General features: G+C 41.6%; 1 protein-coding gene across 2 annotated transcripts in view; it reads right to left on the bottom strand.

The window, feature by feature from the left end:
* Positions 1-18,662, bottom strand: part of WHRN (whirlin) — a 384,594-nt gene that overhangs the window by 293,354 nt on the left and 72,578 nt on the right. Inside the window, exon 1 of one of the 2 annotated variants that reach the window (XM_068248276.1) lies at positions 5,411-5,432. The exons of the other annotated variant lie outside the window; for it this stretch is intronic. The gene's annotated coding sequence lies outside the window, so the exon portion shown is untranslated. Of the gene's footprint in view, positions 1-5,410; positions 5,433-18,662 lie in introns of those variants that run through there. 2 annotated transcript variants of the gene reach the window in all.

Raw genomic sequence — 18,662 nt, 5'->3', positions numbered from 1 at the left:
TTTTTAACATTGTTATTTTTTAACGTTAATATGTATTTGGATTAATAAAATGAGATGTGATATAGTATTTATCTTTTGTGATTTGTGTTCAATCGGGTCATACCTACTTGTACTCTCAATCTCACTATTTTTTGACAAAAAATAAAATCTTCTATGAACTCACCATGCCTCTTTGTGAATACTTTGGGATGTCTTCTTTCCAAAATGGGGTCATTTGGGGGGTATTTATACTATCCTGGAATTTTAGCCCCTCATGAAACCTGACAGGTGGGCAGAAAAGTCAGAGATGCTTGAAAATGGGAAAATTCACTTTTGGCACCGTAGTTTGTAAACGCTATAACTTTTACCCAATCCAATAAATATACACTGAATGTTTTTTTTTTTTATCAAAGACGTGTAGCAGAATAACTTTCGCGCTAAAATGTATAGGAAATTTTACTTTATTTGAAAAATGTCAGCACAGAAAGTTAAAAAAAATAATTGTTTTGACAAAATTCATGTCTTTTTTAATGAATATAATAAAAAGTAAAACTCGCAGCAGCAATTAAATAGCACCAAAAGAAAGCTGTATTAGTGACAAGAAAAGGAGGTAAAATTAATTTAGGTGGTAGGTTGTATGACCGAGCAATAAACCGTGAAAGCTGCAGTGGTATGAATGGAGAAAAAGGCTCTGGTCCTTAAAGTGGACCCAAATTAAAAATACAAGATTTCAGAAATAAAATCTATTTTCTAAATTATAATAATAAATAGCAGCCTTTTTTCAGCTGCATGATGACAAATATAAAATATTTTACATTTATTGGAGGAACTCCTCCCTTCCTTTCAAATTTCCGGGATTTTTCCGGCAAACTGGTAGAATAGGTGGTGTCCGGTAATGGAGGGATTGCTAATGGCTGCCCCCTGTATAGCCCTAGTTATGAAAAGAGAAGGGTGAAAAGCATGCACTGAAATGCTCATAGGCTTGAAGGAGTGTTTATTTATCTTTGTATGTGTCAGAGTGGTGCAACTAAATATTTTTTATTAAAAAAATGTTTGATTTGGGTCCGCTTTAAGGGGCGAAAAGACTGTGGTCCTCAAGTGGTTAATTAACATAACTAATGTAACTTAATGACAGTATGTTTGTTTAGGAGTTCCTCTTTAACGATTACTAGATGGTTTATCAGGTAAATATACTTCAATAGTGTTCACGAAAAAAAAAATCAGAATGCAAAATTTTGCATACAAAGACATGTAAAAATCACAATGGGCACAAAAATTTGTACAAAAAATGCAAAAATTTAAAACACAAAATCATGCATGTGGAAAATCACATGCAGAAAACGTTAGGACAATCGTGAGTGGCACCTAAGTTCATTTGCAGTGAAATAGACATAGTTTGCACAAGATATTACTTTCTGGATAAATATAATTTAAAGAGGAACTCCAGCCTGAACAAACATACTGTCATTAAGTTACATTAGTTATGTTAATTAAAATAGATAGGTAATCTAATCTCTTATCCACACTGTTTTAAAAGAACAGGCAAATGTTTGACTTCATGATGGCAGTCATCTTTTTGGTTGAAAGAAGGTGACAGGGAGCATGAGACACAGTTCCAACTGTCCTGTGTCCTGAGCACCTCTCCCAGTTGCTAGGCAATGTGAACAACAACATAGGAAATCCCATCATGCTCTGCACAGCATCAGGGAAAAAAAGCCCGGGCTTTTCTTCTCTGATGGGTGGAGCTTAGCTAAAAATGCAGCTAAAAATGATGCTTTGGTAAGAAAAACAAAGTTCTGATGCTGTGAAACTGTTAAAGAAACACCAAGCCTTTTCAGTTCTGCTGAGTAGATTTTTAGTCCGGAGGTTCACTTTAATGTCTGTCATGGCCTTTCGATCCAATCACAGCAGTGTAAAAATACTCCGGGTACTTAGATAAGTGGAAATAAGTTGAGTAGGGTTAAAGTTTTGTCTGAGGACGGGAGATACTATTAATATTCAAGATATATAGGACGTGCTCTCAGTCTATAATGATAACAAGATGGACTATATCACCCAGCAATCCTCAGAGCACAGTTCAGTTCCTCAGACAAGGCGACGTCACCCAGTGGCGTAGCTAAGGAGCTGTGGGCCCCGGTGCAAGTTTGACAATGAGGCCCCCTCAAGCACTCTATACATAACAATTGATACGGCGCACCAAAACCTGCCAATGGCAACTACAGTGTCAGAGGTGCAAGAAAAGCATGGGAAACAGTTTCTTAAGATTTACCAGTATGCAAAGTATCTATAGAAGTCATTATTATGGGCACAGGACCAATAGAGAGCTAATACTGTAGTTGGGGGAGGGCCCTTCAGGGCCCCTCTGGCCCAAGGGCCCCGATGCGGTCGCTACCTCTGCAACCCCTATTGCTACGCCCCTGACGTCACCATCAGGTACACAGTCCTCTTCTCTTGGGATACATACCATCACAGGGATATATAAAGGAAGCAAGGAGAGGTGACATAGCGTATTTCTGTAGTCAATTTATGCCTCCACCATCACCCTGAAGTGTTTCCACCATACAAGTGCAAGGTGACAGACACAATAACCATTCTGTGCTGGGCCACTCCCGCACTCACCCTTTAATCCTCCAGTATCCGGAGGTAAGATTGCAAAGCATTGGGGGATCTCCACCGATCTTCTATAGCACTAGGACTCAAAGGAGACTTTCATAGCATAAAACTCTATTTGTCTCAATTTAATAAAACAAGATAAAACTGCACTTACAAACTTTTCATCAAGACAAGCATGGACATAGATCTGCGGGTGTTAGCTCCCGGGCAGACGTTCACACCCATCCAATTTCAGATCGCAACGTCCGCTCGGCTCGTCCGTGCATTCACTCTGCGTACTTCACTGCCGGTCACGTGAGTTGTTAGCTCCGCTCTAAGTGTTTTGTCAGAATGTATGACTCATAAGGGGCTATTATTATTTAGTATTTATATAGCGCCGACATCTTCTGCAGCGCTTTACAGAGTATATTGTCTTGTCACTTAACTGTCCCTCAGAGGGGCTCACAATCTAATCCCTACCATAGTCATATGTCTACGTATGTATCGTGTAATGTATGTATCGTAATCTAGGGCCAATTTGGGGAAAATCAATTAACTTATTTGTATGATTTTGGGATGTAGGAGGAAACTGCAACGCCCAGAGGAAACCCATGCAGACACGGAGAACATACAAACTCCATGCAAATAGTGCCCTGGCTGGGATTTGAACCAGTGACTCAGCACTGCAAGGCGAGAGCGCTATCCACTATGCCACCGTGCTGCCTATTTCAGGTGAATCAAAATGATGGTTTCATATTTTCCATTTTTTGACAGTTTCTGAAATATTTAAAGCTTCTGGCTTAGTCAGACTGATTGTGAAGTTGGATGCCAGAGGGTAATTTTCAGGTTCTCTTAATAAGATTGGAATTAATATCATAGGCAAGGTTATAAAAATAAAGGACCGTCAGCAAATTCCGCTACTTTGTACCTATGTCTTTTACCGGAAACCCTATCATGGTTTTATTTGTGTCAGTATGTCTAATAAGTGGTGCAAGGGTCAGGATAAAACTGAGAGGCAAATCCTACTCTTGTGTCATTTTATATGGGGAGGGAATGGGACAATACATCATTCACTTTAGACAGTTTACCCTCCATATGTTTTTAATGAATATGGTAGCACATTTACATTAATTAGCAATGTTTTTCCCTATATAGATATGTACTTTTTGCAATATTGAAATACACAACCTTAGTTTCCCGTGGACAGGACAGTTTTGCTGTTCAAGTGTCTGTCCCTATCCCATCATCACACATGCTTGAAGTAGTTAGGAGGGAGCTGGGAGGAAGCAGTAGATAGAGAGCATAAATCATCACACCTCTCCCATGCCCTCCCGCTGCTTGGAGATAAACTCTTTGGGCTCGATTCACAAAGCGGTGCTAACCCAGTTAGAGACTTTAGGCGTGATAACCATTTTTATCATGCCTAAACTCAGTTTAGGCATGATAAGTTTAGGCATAATAAGTTAAGGCATGCTAAGTTTAGGCATGATAAGTTTAGGCATGCTAAGTTTAGATAAGTTTAGATCGCATGCAAAGTCCCGCACGCAAAGCAGCGCCATTAAACTCTATGCAAAGTGCACCAGACTTTGCTAGAGCAAAACTTTTGATCAGCTGTGCACTACGGTGCTAACCAAGTTGGTTCTTAAACTTATCACGCCTAAAAACTTATCACACCTAAACTTATCATGCCTAAACTTATCACACCTAAACTTATCACACCTAAACTTATCATGCCTAAACAGAGTTTAGGCATGATAAAGGGCTTTTCACCACGGTGCTAACTGTTAGCACCGCTTTGTGAATCAGGCCCTTTGTGGCCAGATCAGGAGCTGCATCAGAGTATGCTAACAATAGAAATCATCTTAGCTGCAGTGCAGACACAAAGGGCTCTAGGGGGGTAAAGCCTGTGGTCCTTAAGAGGTTAAAGTGCAACCGAGGTGACATGTGACATGATGAGTTAGACATATGTATATATAGTGCCAAGCTCACAAATAACTATGCCTTGTGCCTTTTTTGTTCTTTCTCTACCTGAAAGAGTTAAACATCAGGTATGCAAGTGACATTTTCTATCCGGTTCGGGACTGGGTCATACTATAGCATTACCCTCACTGATAAGTAATTACAGCGATAAAATATTTTCCTGTCAGTAAATGGCTTCCTGGAGCTGGAAAGAGATAAAAAGTGTCAATAATTCATAGATTTTAGCTCTAGCATACTTCAATGAAGGTGTCATTGAGCAGAGACAATGAAACAGTAAAAACTTTAAAACTAAATTTAAATATAAAATAAAACTGGGATGTCTAAAAAAATCTGAGCTATAAAAATACCTCTGGTCACCCATGCCCTGAAGCCATAAGTAAGGATGTCCACGCTTGGTCACACTGTAATGATTGCAGCAGGCAGTTCAGCCTTCTGGGTACACTGAGCCCAAGTGATCATTAGAGCTGTGTAAATGGGACATAACGTATGTGGCTTGGAGAATCTTGAGTTACCTTCATCATTAATTTAAAAGTTTATATTATTTTTTTTTCTAATATACTGTTACGGTAATTTATACTTTATGGTAGACCTGGAGCTAAGGAACATGAGTGCAATTTTTGCTAATTATGCTTTAGGTTTGTTATATATACATATCTGGTTTGTTGAAAGATGTGGACAAACTTTCTGGAAAAGTTTTACATACTTCCACTCCTAAAGTAGCTACAAACATCACATGTTTTTTACAAGGCCACATATGCCTCTTCAAATGTACAGAGCACTTAACAAGTACCTAAAGTGACTTATGGCTTAATGAGTTAAACATCTACACATATAATTACTAACCCTACTAAGAAATTACCTGAATTTCCTTTCTGTTTTCCAGTACAGCAAGAGTTAAAAAACGTGAGTTGTTATCTATGCAAACGAGCTTGTTGAATTCAGCCTAGTTTCCTGATAAGTAAATGGAGGATAAAAAGCTGATATCTGTCAGGAAGAAGGGAGATAATAAGGCCTTTCTGAAGTAAAGTTCAAAGGGTGATTATTTCTGTATCTTTTTTCAGCTTAAAACTTAGAAAGTATTCTAAACTTCAGCTTTGTCAGTGATGCGCTCCTAAAATAAAGCTATACTACTAATGCTCTATTTATCATGCATACTACACATACACATACAACTCATTGGGCTCGATTCACAAAGCGGTGCTAACCCAGTTAGCATGCCTAAAAGACTTTAGGCATGATAACCATTGCACCATGCTGGTGAAAAGCCAGTTTAGGCGTGATAAGTTTAGGTGTGATAAGTTTAGGTGTGATAAGTTTAGGCATGCTAAGTTTAGATAAGTTTAGATCGCTTGCAAAGTCCCGCACGCAAAGCAGCGCCATTAAACTTTATACAAAGTGCACCAGTCTTTGCTAGCGTAAAACTTTTGATCAGCTGTGCACTGCGGTGCTAACGCAGTTGGCGCTTAAACTTAGCATGCCTAAACTTATCACACCTAAACTTATCATGCCTAAACTTATCACACCTAAACTTATCACACCTAAACTTATCATGCCTAAACTGAGTTTAGGCATGATAAAGGGCTTTTCACCAGGGTGCTAACTGTTAGCACCGCTTTGTGAATCAAGCCCATTATCTTATAAGATTATTTTCACTTCAGGTTTACATTAAGTTTTATGTATATATACAGTATATGAGGACTGAGGCCCACAGTGATCGGGACTCGTTCAGAAAGGGTTCTGCACAGGCTAGTGACGCATTCTCAAAAAGGGGGGAAAGGGGCCAAAAGATAGATAAAACTTTGTTAAAAACAGCTAAAATAATAAAGGGAGAGGTGGCTTACCTCAATAATGACACATTCTTATACATATGAAGTTTAATTATGCACAGGCAACGCATTTCGTTCTAATACCAACTTCCTCAGGACAAATACAGTGCCAGAGATGTATCTAGAGCCAAGAAAGGAGGCGCTCTACCATAGCATCCTCTACCATAGTGACGCATTTTGTTACTATGGAGAGGGGAAAAGGGCCAAAGGCATGGTAGAGTGGCATGGAGTGGGGGAAGGGGGGTAGGAGAATAATGCCCTCAGCCTGTTCTCACCCGAGATGATCTGCCAGTCAGACCTCTTGCTGTCGCATCAAGGAGGATCAAGGGCTGCTGTAAACATACTATTATTTTTATTATTATTTATTGTATTTATAAAGCGCCAACATATTACTAGATCCCATTGCTTTGACTGAGAACCATCCATTATGTGTACAAGGCTTAAAGCTGACCTGAACTCAGAACTTCCTCTTTGCTCTAAAAGAAAAGCAACAGCATAATAACCTTTACAGAAGAAAACAATTCTTTGTTACAGGTTATAGAGCTCCTTCAGAGATGCCGTTTAGTTACAGTACTTCCTGGTTTACTGGGAGCACAGAAATGGTTAACCCCCTGTGTTTACATATTAGCTCTCAACTTGGGAGAGTGGCAGACAGCTGGGAGCTCAAATTGCACTAGCTCATTACCTGCTGAGGGAGAATTAGACAGGCTTTTCTCTATAAATACATGCAGGGTGGACACAGGGTGGATTTCTCTGGGTTCTCCTTATCTCCTGTGCAAAAAGTTCAGGTCTGCTTTAAGATCTATTGCAACCAATCAGAAAATTGTGTACAGGCACTCTACAAAGTGCCGGTGGATGCTATTAAGAATAGCATTTCTAATTATACTTACTATTTGTATCAAAATAGCAAAACTTCTAAATAGTGTTCAGACTGTTTTAAAGTGAATGATATCTGCATTTATTGAAAAGATAATTGAGGGAAAATAAACAGATAGCTTGAGTGACAGAACAAAAAATTATATATCCACTGTGAAAAACAATAGACTCTGCCTGGGATATTGTTAGCCCAATACAAAGTATGCAAACAGCCTCTGCCAGATCATACAAACTGAGGGCAGGACTTGCTAACTTGTGGGGGCACAAAAAAGTATAACAAAGTAACTTTTCAAAGCAGATTATAAGCGAGGGAAAACCGTATTAAAGATGAATTGCAAGAACATATATAACTTGGGGGATACTTTTAATTAACACTTTATGATATTCTTCTTTAAGTTTTCTGTGTTTAACACATGGCAAATTGGTTTATTGACGATTCTCCATATGCCCCTCAATTACTAGGCTTTGACAATACCAATAAATCATGTAATCTACCCTTTGCTCTATTAAAACACACTCTGCAACAGCAGGACCCACATAACACCATTTTGGTCCAGGCGACTAAGATTTGGAACAGAGCTTGTACACTTGTCCCTTCTAACACATGGGAATTCTACACTCCACTATGGGAAAACCCTTGTCTACCAGAACTTTGCAAACTCCAAAACACCAGGCTATGGGCAGACAAAGGGATTGTATATTTAGGTCAAGTCTTGAAAGGCTCCCTAATCCCACCATTTTCACACTTAAAGGAGCAATATGCTTTAACAGAAACATTCCACTTTATGTATTTACAACTAACCCATGCCATAAAAGCTCAATTTCCATCCGGTCTGCCCCGGACTGGCACTTCTCTCATTTTAGAGAGTATCAAAGATGGCCCTATACAACATCATATTGGCCTCTTATATTCGCTCATGGCTCAACATCAATCTCAACCCATAGCAGATCAAGCATATGAAAAATGGACTGCAATTGAGGTAGATATTGATGAAGAGGAATGGGAGGAATGTCTAATGGCCAATAAATCAGTTTCACCATGTATCAGAGATAAACTTACGCAATTGTATACTATACATCAAAGCTACATGCTGCCTTCCCGAATTGCCAAGTTCTCCCCCTCAACCTCACCCAACTGTCCAAAGTGTAACAAGAAAGAACCCTCCTTTTTACATATGTTGTAGCAATGCCCCCCGTGGAGGCATTTTGGAAGCAGGTAGTGGACTTTCTACATGATCGTATGGGCTCCCCGGCCACCCTAGACATTAAAATGTGTATCCTAAACATTATACCTGAAGATATAAACAAATTTGAGAAAACATTCCTGATAGAGACCTTATTCATTGCCAAGCAATACGTAGTTTTCCGGTGGATGTCTCCACTTAGTCCAACACTGATAAAGTGGAAATCCAAAATAAAAAACTCTTTATCATACAAGCAACTTGTATACAAACACAGAAAATGCCCCAATAAGTTCAACCAAATCTGGCATAGATGGCTGAAAAACCCACCTATTTAAATTAAAACAGGTATTCTTGTCTTACCCTGCTTCCGGGATCCTCTACATCCATAAAATGGGGTTCTTTACCATGAATGTTTTGTTTTCCCCCTTTATTCCAATATTAAACACAAACAGATCTGTGAAGGGATACCACTTCATAAGTCCTATCTCCTATGTACACCTTTACATGTCTTTCACAAATAACAAATGACGGAATGCAAGTAAATAGTTTGCACTGTTTTTTTTTCCTCTTTATTAAAAAAAAGATGTGCACAAACCTTCTTTAAACATTCCAGCTGTATTTATGACTATTGCAAGAACATTCTTCTGAACTATATAGTACTACTACTGTATTTTGCTGTATACATTGTGATACCGTACTTGAAGCTTGATTCACAAAGCGGTGCTAACCTACTTAGCACGTCTAAAGTCTTTAGACGCGCTAACCAGGGTGCTAAGTAGGTTAGCACCGGATTTCTCAATCAGATTGTGCGCTAACTTTGCGCGCGTAAAGTGTTACGCGCGCAAAGTTTTTCCGCGCGCTAAGTCCCATAGGCTTTAATGGGCACTTCGCGCGGTGCGCCCTGTGCTCTGTGCAGTACGCGCGTAAAGTTTTACGCGCATAAAGTTTTGCGCGCGTAAACTTTTATGCGCGAAAAGCTTGTTTAGACGTGCTAAGGGGGTTTTCACAGGCGTGCTAACAGTTAGCACCGCTTTGTGAATCAAGCCCTTTGTATGTTACTCTACTATTTTCAATAAACGAACCTTTGTTTAAAAAAAAAAAGTTTTCTGTGTTTTATCTGATCTCTGTTACAGAAAATGGAAAGTCTCTTTTTTAATTATTTTTTAATTTTCAGTACAGTTTTTTATGCATGTATAATCAGGAAGATGTGAGATATTACACATAAATATTTCATACATACCACTTCCAGATAGCAGCTAGAGAGTGCTGGGACCAATTCTGATGTCTGTATAGACTGCCGCTCTGATAGAAGCACTGAGAGTAGCGTGTTGCTACTATAACCTACGTCACGCCATTTGCAGTTACATCAGTAACACATGCGTTGTGTACATAACACAGGTTGCGCTATTTGCGCAACACAAACTACATCACTTGTGTAAGTACCAGTAAAATTGCTGTGCCCTCACTAGGCACAGTAGATTTACTGTCGTTTTCTGATTATGCCCTTTTATCTGATTTAATTTATGATTTATTGCTACTAATCTATCTAAAGGCAAACACGTGCAATTTTTCTATCCCGACTAACATCCAAACTTGGTCTGTTGAACGACAGTTGGGTTTGTGAACGCGTGATAATCGACTAGACGAGCAACTGATAACAGGCAGTCTGCCCGATCCAACAGGCGGATCAACTTACATGACTGTTGAGCTGATATTGTGCAGTTGGCCACATGTGTGAAACTCATTTGAACGACTTGCATTTGTTTTGAATGTGGCCATATCGTGCAGTTCGTCGTTTCAATTGCATGAAAATGAGTTGGTCGTTTAGTTTGTTGGAGCATGGAAAATACAAGTTGTGTAATCGCTTGGTAGTGCGGTCGGTCATGTGGAAAAGTTGCACGCGTATATGATCCTTTAACGCATGTTTATCTCTGTCTCTGGTTATCTCATGATACTAGCTCTCCCTGGCCCTTATTTAATTCACTTTTTTCTGCTAAGTTTTCTCCCAGGAGATTATTTTTTATTCCAATCCGCAATTGGAAAATTCACCAAAAAGTAGGCAAAAAAATACTGTCAAAATAGATACACATATGATTGTTGTATAGATTGATAATTGGTTTTATTGAACATTGTTGTCTGCATTTCAATAAAGCACCTTTTGAACACTAAAATTATTCTGAGTATTTTCTTCAATCACATTTCTCACTAAAAAAATAAATTAAAAAGCTGGAAAATCAAATATATTTATTGTATGTTGTATGTCCACCTTTACAAAGCAACTTTTTTTCAGCTGCAATGAGTAAAGAAGATACCCAGATGCTTAAAAATCCAACTACGTTCAGACAGTCCCCTACTTGAAAATTACTCAAATTTCAGGGATACAAAGTTGTACAATGTACAAATTATACAATACTGTTTTTTCTTAAATATTTTTGTTGTTAAATGTACCAGATTCCTTGGAGAAATCATCTGACACTAGAAAAAACTGAGGTCAAAAGATGAAGAGGACAACAGAAGCTAAGATGTATAGACAGCATACATTAAGCTATGAACATGCCTAAGCAACAGCTGAAAGAAGCCGTGATTGACAGACAATTCCCGGCATGCAGAAGTACTTTATTAGTTTAAAGTAGTTTAAAATATTTTAGAAGCACATTGTAAACAACCAAAAAAATTATACTTTGTACTACATTGTATATCCAATTCTAGAGTTGCAGTGGTGTACCTAGGGAATTTGACATCCGGTGCCGATTATTTACAAATACCTCCCAAAAACAACCATTTTTTTGATGGGAGGGTTGACTGGTTGGGGCACCGAGCGTGTCACTGCAAATTTTGGGGGATTTGGGGGGAAAAGGAGTTGTCAGGATGTGGACAGAGCTAACCATTATGAAACTCTGTACTCTATACAGTGCTGCTGAAGATGTCGGTGCCACTGGCTTCTGCAACAGCAGACTCCTGCATTATTGATTAATTACTCTGATCAGGATAAATAATCAATAGTCTAGGGCACTCTGGTATTAAAGCAGCCAGTGCCCATGGCTACTAATGACAGACAACTTCTGAAGCACTAAACACATCCTGCCACCTCTCCCTGCCTATGTCCCAGCTGCAGCACAGCAATCATTCTCTCCAAGGTGCGTACATACCTCTTGACTTATGTCACCTGTGCGGAATCAGGACCCAATCTCCTTGGGCGACATTGATGAACAGCCTGTACAGACACGTGTCAGCTATGTAGCTGACAATGCGTTCTGTAGCTATGCAGGGGAAGTGTTCTGTAGCCAGGGCCGGCCCTAGACTTTTTGCCGCCTGAGGCAAACTTAGAAAAAATTGCCGCCCCCCTCCTCAAGCCGTGGGTGGGGGGCTGCCGAGCTGGATGGGGTAGCAGGCAGGAAGGGGGTATTGGGAAAAGCGGCAGGGAGGGGGGTCGGACCCCCCTCCCTTGCCTGGGTCCCCTGATCTGCGCTCTCCCTCCAGCTTTAAAAAGTTAATTAGCTGCCGCTACTAGTAAGAGGCAACGCCGCCCACTGTATTGTAAGTGGATAGCGTTGCAGGAAGTGAGGTCAGTGGAGCGCATGCTGGAACGCGGAAGAGGTGAGTGATCCCCGCCCGTTGCCTCTTACTAGTAGTCCGATCCCCCTCCCTGCCGCTAGGCCCAATACCCCCTTCCTGCCCGTTACCCCTCCAGCTTGACGGCCGGCCCCCCGCACCCACGCACAGGCGGGTGCCACCCCCCCCCCCCAGAAGTGTTGCCTGAGGCACATGTTTCTCCCTGCCTCATGAGGACGGCCCTTTCTGTAGCTATGCAGAGATCAGCAGGACAGCCAGGCAATTGGCATTGTTTAAAAGCAAATACAGATGGCAGCCTCATTATCCCTCTCAGCATAGGTGGTATGGTAGGGGTGTCTTAACACCTGGAGAAAAGACACAGGAAACACAAAAAGAACAGGAGCCCAATAGCTTAATACGTTTTAGTATAAGGTCTATAAGTGGTATAATGAAAACTACTCACAAAGGCGGGTTGCAGAGGGGCAACCGACCGCAAGAAGCAGGTGGAGACAATAAACCCGACTCCACTCGGGGAGGTCCAGCCGGATCTGGTGGCGGTCACTCTCTTAGGAAAATCGACAGTTGTCCCCTGTGGTGTGAAGCACATGCAGTCTGTATAAACCCCTCCAACAGGATATGTCGGGGGGGTATATAAGCACAATATGGGTGAACGAGGCACCCTGGTGTATATAAAGTTCATTAAAAACAAATAAAAATGAAAGAAAGGGAGGTAGCTTACCTCGAATAACAAAATCTTTGTAACAACAAAAGATTTTTATTATTAAGCACAGGCAATGCGTTTCATGGGTCTAAGCCCACTTCCTCAGGCCAAAAACAGTGCCAAATGGAAAAACCTCATTAGCATAGGGAGGCTCCCTTTCTTTCATTTTTATTTGTTTTTAAAGAATTTTATACACACCAGGGCGCCTCTTTCACCCATATTGTGCTCTCAGCATAGGGTCACTTTAAATGTCAGACAGAAGGTGTGTAATGTCTCTTAAGTTTCTCCATAAGAATGATAAAGCAGCTGTGTAAATTGATGATAAATCGATTATGATCAACACACAAACAGAGCTGGTCTATCATTCTTACCCAGACGTTTTCAGAGATGGATTCGGTGCAGAGACGGCATTACTTTTCCTTTGGACACAACATGACCTGGATAAATGAGAACCCTCTTGGCTGATGGCTGGAAAAAAAGATAGCAGCAAAGATCTATAATAGATCACTCAGCGGCAAGCCACAGCCTGTTAGCGGTGGAAGAATGTGTCAGAGCAAAACACAGAGGACCTGATTGATGGAGGCTGGAGAGCAGCGATCCGGCAAACCTGGACTGGAGCTGTCTGAAAACTTTCAGCTATTAGATGGCACAATTTTACAACACGCATCTGTGTCACATCAGATCGTAGTGAGGATTGCTAAGGCTGGCAGCACACTAGTTTGATGCCCTGTGCACAGTGCGTTGCAGGATAATTCTGCATGTCAACTCAATGTCAACTCCCATTCTATGGGCCTGTTCACAGCACTGCATTGTAACAGATCACATTATTCTAATTTGCTGCATGCAGGCTTTGTATTAAAGTCTATGTCCCGTCTCTATTGCATTTTACACTCATGATAATGTTAGGGCCGAAGGCCCACTGTCACTAACCCTGTTAGTGACTAACCCCCAACCTGTGCACCACCTGTCCTCTGTGCTCTCTCTGTCCCATTTGTTTTCCTGGTCCTGTGCTCTTGTTTGTGCTCCCCCATCCTGTGTACATCCCTGGTCCTGTGCTCCCCCCATTCTGTGCTGTGCTTGGGGTAGCACAGCACAACATGGGGGAGCACAGGATCAGTGCATCACTGCTTGTCCCTGTGGAAGCAGGGTGGCCATGGACTAATTTTTATAAATGTCTTAATGTGCCAACCCAATGCTTGCCCCATGCTTCCTGGTGCCCTAGGCCATAGCCTTTGTGACCTTGCCTCAAATCCGGTCATGTGTGTGCATTATATACAACTGACTGCTGTGAATCCAGGCTGAGGCCCTGTTCACAGTGCTCAGTTTCGTTGCAGAATAATTCTTTATGTCAACTCACTGCCCATACAATTCTACTGACCTGTTCACAGTAGTGTGCTGTAATTGATCATGTAATTCCAGCTCGCTGCATGCAGGCTTTGCATTAAAGTCTATGTCCAGTCTCTATTGCTGCTCACACTCATAACAAATTATAACACATTATAACGCGTGTGTTATGCAACTGACCACTGTGAACCTAACCTGGATCATGTGTGTTTTACCGCATTGCAAATCACAGTTCTCTGCAATTTGTAATGTACCGTATCTTCTCGCATATTGAATATAAATCATATGTGATTCTCATACTCTATGGGGGGGAGAAAAAGCAGGTATTCCACATGCGTTTTTGTACAAAAACTATATGAACTATACGTTTCCCCATTAAAAAAGGCACATTATTTAAAGAGAGTCTGAAGCGAGAATAAATCTCGCTTCAGACCTCATAGCTAGCAGGGGCATGTGTGCCCCTGCTAAAACGCCGCTATCCCGCGGCTTAACGGGGGTCCCTGATCCCCCAAATCCCCTCCGTAATGCTGGGGAACGCTTCATGGTTGGGGCAGGGCTAACCGCCGCAGCCCTGCCCCACGCGCGTCTGTCAGCGCGTATCTCCGCCTCTCCCCCGCCCCTCTCAGTCTTCCTTCACTGAGAGGGGCGGGGGAGAGGCGGCAATGCGCCGCTGACAGACGCGACTGGAGGCAGAGCTGCAGCCGTTAGCCCTGCCTCCAGGAGCGACTAAGTCTGCGACCAAGTGTCGCAGTAGGGGGTTTGGGGGTCAAGGGACCCCCGTTTAGCGGCGCTATTGCGGTAGTTTAGCAGGGGCACAGGTGCCCCTGCTCACTATGAGCTCTGAAGCGAGATTTATTCTCGCTTCAGAGTCTCTTTAAAGGCGCAAAATGCAAATGCATGAAAAATGCAAGCACAATCAGGAATGCACACATAAATGCAGAGAATGCTCAAGGCAGAGAACTCATGGTTTTCCACACAGACTAGTGTGCTCCCAGCCTCAGAGGTTTACAATACTGCAGTCCTAAATAGAATGGAAAGGGCCACTATCGCAAAAAAAAGTAGACAGTTAAAATCTAACAGAACCGACAGGTTTTGGGCCAGTCCATCTCCTCCTCATGGGGGAGTGATAGTGCTGGCGATTTATAATGTGAATTTTAACACAGAAAATACCCTGTTTGAGAGGCCGCTAAAACTTAACTTTTATTTGTGTTACATTAAAAGAGAACAAATACGCTGACCATATGGTAAAAAATTTGATACAGTGGACCAGAGGTATAAAGATTAAAGGGACTCCGAACAGTGCAGAAACTATGGAATAATGCACATCATTTTAAAGCTCTCTTTCTCCTCTTTCCAATGATATATAAACCGCCACCCCACGTCTTTTAGTTTTCGCTATTTTCGCGATTGAATTTGCAGCGGCCGCAATTTCGATCGCGAAAATAGAGAAAACTAAAAGGCGTAGGGCAACGATTTAGGTGTCGTCAGAAAGAGGAGAAAGAGAGCTTTAAAATGATATCCATCAAGCCATAGTTATATTGTATTACACAGGGCGACTTTTTGTCAAAGTCAGCAGCTGCATTCAGCAGAATGGAGCTGCTGACACTGGGGAAAGTGTCGCCCTGTGTAATACAAGTAACTATGGAAAGATGGATATCATTTTAAAGCTCTCTTTCTCCTCTTTCTGACGACACCTAAATCGTTGCCCTACGCCTTTTAGTTTTTTCTATTTTCGCGATCGAAATCGCGACCGCGGCAATTTCAATCGCGAAAATAGCGAAAACTAAAAGACGTAGGGTGGCGGTTTATATATCATTGGAAAGAGGAGAAAGAGAGCTTTAAAATGATATGCATCTTTCCATAGTTTCTGCACTGCTCGGAGTCCCTTTAAGGTATAAGGTTATAACTCAACATGTTTCATTTCCTGAGCAGGCTGTTGGTAGTAGCTGTAAGGGCCCTTTTCCACTAGCAGTCGCTAGCGTTCGCGCTGAACGCTAGCGATTGCTGAATCGCAATTCCGCCGTTTTCCCGACGTTTGCGGCCGCGATTTTGCTATGCTATGCACTGCATAGCAAAATCGCGGCAAAAGTCGCTCCGCGGCGCGATCGCGATCAAGTAAAAAACGAATCGCGGTAGTGGAAATGACCTACCGCGATTCCTATGTTAAAAAGCAAACCGTAGCGATTGTAAAATCGCTAGCGGTTTGCGGTTTTGCGATTCAGCTAGCGCAAACGCGCTAGTGGAAAAGGGCCCTTACTCTGTTATTCTGCTAACCTATTGTAGCTATGTGAATTTAATGATGTATTTGTCATTTTGAGCACTTTACCACCCTATCACTAGGGCACTTTTCACTCCTGACGAAGCTTCCAATTAGGGAAATGAAACATGTTGAGTTTGGTGTAGGGTTATAATGAATACAAGTGCGAACTAGGAGGATGGTCCTTTGACCAGAAACCTTATACCTCTAGTCCACTGTATCACATTTTTTACCATATGGTCAGCGTATTTGTTCTCTTTTAATGTAACTCAAATAAAAGTTAAGTTTTAGCGGCCTCTTAAACGGTATTTTCTGTGTTACATTTCCAAAATCAGGTGTGTTTTGATTTATAATGTGAACAAGGCCTAAGAGACAGTGAAAGACCTTCCAGAGAGACAGGAAGATATCCAGGAGGGAGACAGGCCCTTTATACCTATAGATGAAGGATTGGAACTGATCAAGCAGGGAATTAGCAGATAAATAATAGCTTAGTTCAGCATGTATATGACGTTTAAGTTATTTAAATGCAATTTCTTTTTATATTTTCACTAAAATATGTGTAAAAAGTATATTAACATTTTCGCTCATCACCAAAGACCAGTCACTACTGTGTTAGTAAAATAACAGGGGCGTGGCTACAAATCATGGGGCCCGCCAGCAAAACATTGATTGAGCCCCTTAAGGTTCACAACCTTCCGTTTCCTCTTCTTGGTGACCCTCACAGCCTGAACGGCCATAAAACAAGTGTGGCCATCCGGATCTTCACATCCCTACCTTGTGTAATCACCAAAACACCTGATCTGGAGTATCAGAGAAAGGAAAGATTAGCAGTTGCTCCCCACCCTCCCACACACACACACACGACACCACTGAGCCCCCCTCCAGCCGCATGGACTGATCCTCCCTAGTTACCCCCATGGGAAAGTACCTTCTTAGCAAAACAGGTTCTCTTCAAACCAGCCAAACTATAAGAATATTGTGATAATGTTCTGTACGCGGTGATTCAGGTGACTGCGCGGTGATTCAGAACATTCTGTCTCCCTGATGTACAAGATGGATTGGACTGTTGATGAGAGACTGTCTCCTGGTGCAGAATTTATCTACTTTATATGCTTTGTAATTAATTTTGTAGATTATATTTAGAAAACGCTACTTGATTTTCTGCTAAAAAAAAACTGCTTAAATACAGAGCCAACAAACTCCCTGTGGACAGAGGAAAAATGGCGGCTCCAAATTCCCAGATGGTCACAGCGAAAGTGCTGTTCTCTGTCTTCAGGTGGTTAGGGGGGAAAGACAAAATCAAGGAAACAGTTTTGTCTAGTTTGGAAATGGGTTCAATGGTACTTCAAGTGACGTAATATGAGGCCTGATTCACAAACCTACAGTAAGGCTGCCATATGCATGCAGTGATACAGTGCATGGCTTCAAACTAACACCCCCAGAACATCACCTACTGCACTTACAGCATTGCCAAAGTAACATGTGAATCCTGGTTGAACCCCAAGCGCATTGTTCTTTTACTCAGCCAACCTAAAGGTGTCTTGCGCATCACCTCTTAACCCCCTCCATAGCAATAGAGTCTAGGAACTGATCTGTACAGCCTTGGCCATGTTCTGTCATTCGAGAGATTGAGCCCCAATCCCTGCAGAGTCACAGTCCTCAAATATGTCCACAAGGCTTTAGTTTCCACTAAAGGGCTTGGGACAACCTGTCCAAAAAAACATATCCGCATGTGATTTTCTGTAGGGGCGTGTTTTGAAAACCATTATGTGCTATTTGCATGGAGCAAGCTGTCCAATTTTTCTGCATAAGGTGCAAGGTAACTACAGCTATAATTTGCTTTTCGATCGTTTTCCGAGCATTTTCCGATCGATTTCCGTGCACTTTAATAGGAAATCGATCGGAAAATGCTCGGAAAACGATCGAAAAGCAAATTGAACATGTTGGAAATAATCGATCTGACAGTAAATCGACCAGAAAATCTCATAGTGTCTACCCCGCATAAGAGAGGAGTGAGCACCTGTCACTCTGCTCACTTAAGGTATAGTATCATTTTGCTCTGCTCTACACCTTAGCACAGGACTGGGCCTCATTAGTTTCCCAGGTCTGCTATCTTGCACCACTTGATAATAGATCAGATATTCAAGCAGGAATCTGATCACTTTTGGATAACATCTCTGCAGCTTTTCACCACTTGATTTATACCTTTTCTGCCCCCAGGCCAACTTTCCTGGGGTTTCCACTTGTGCAGCAGCCTCCCATCCCATCGTATGCAAAGCTCCCTCTTCCATACATGACATCCATTTACTCTTTGAAGTAAAGGTCCCTTCAGCAGCAGCTCCCTTTTTTAT

The sequence above is a fragment of the Hyperolius riggenbachi genome, chromosome 8 (genome assembly GCF_040937935.1).
Source record: "Hyperolius riggenbachi isolate aHypRig1 chromosome 8, aHypRig1.pri, whole genome shotgun sequence".
Classification (NCBI taxonomy): Eukaryota; Metazoa; Chordata; class Amphibia; order Anura; family Hyperoliidae; genus Hyperolius; species Hyperolius riggenbachi.
This window is presented reverse-complemented; position numbering and strand designations above follow the sequence as displayed.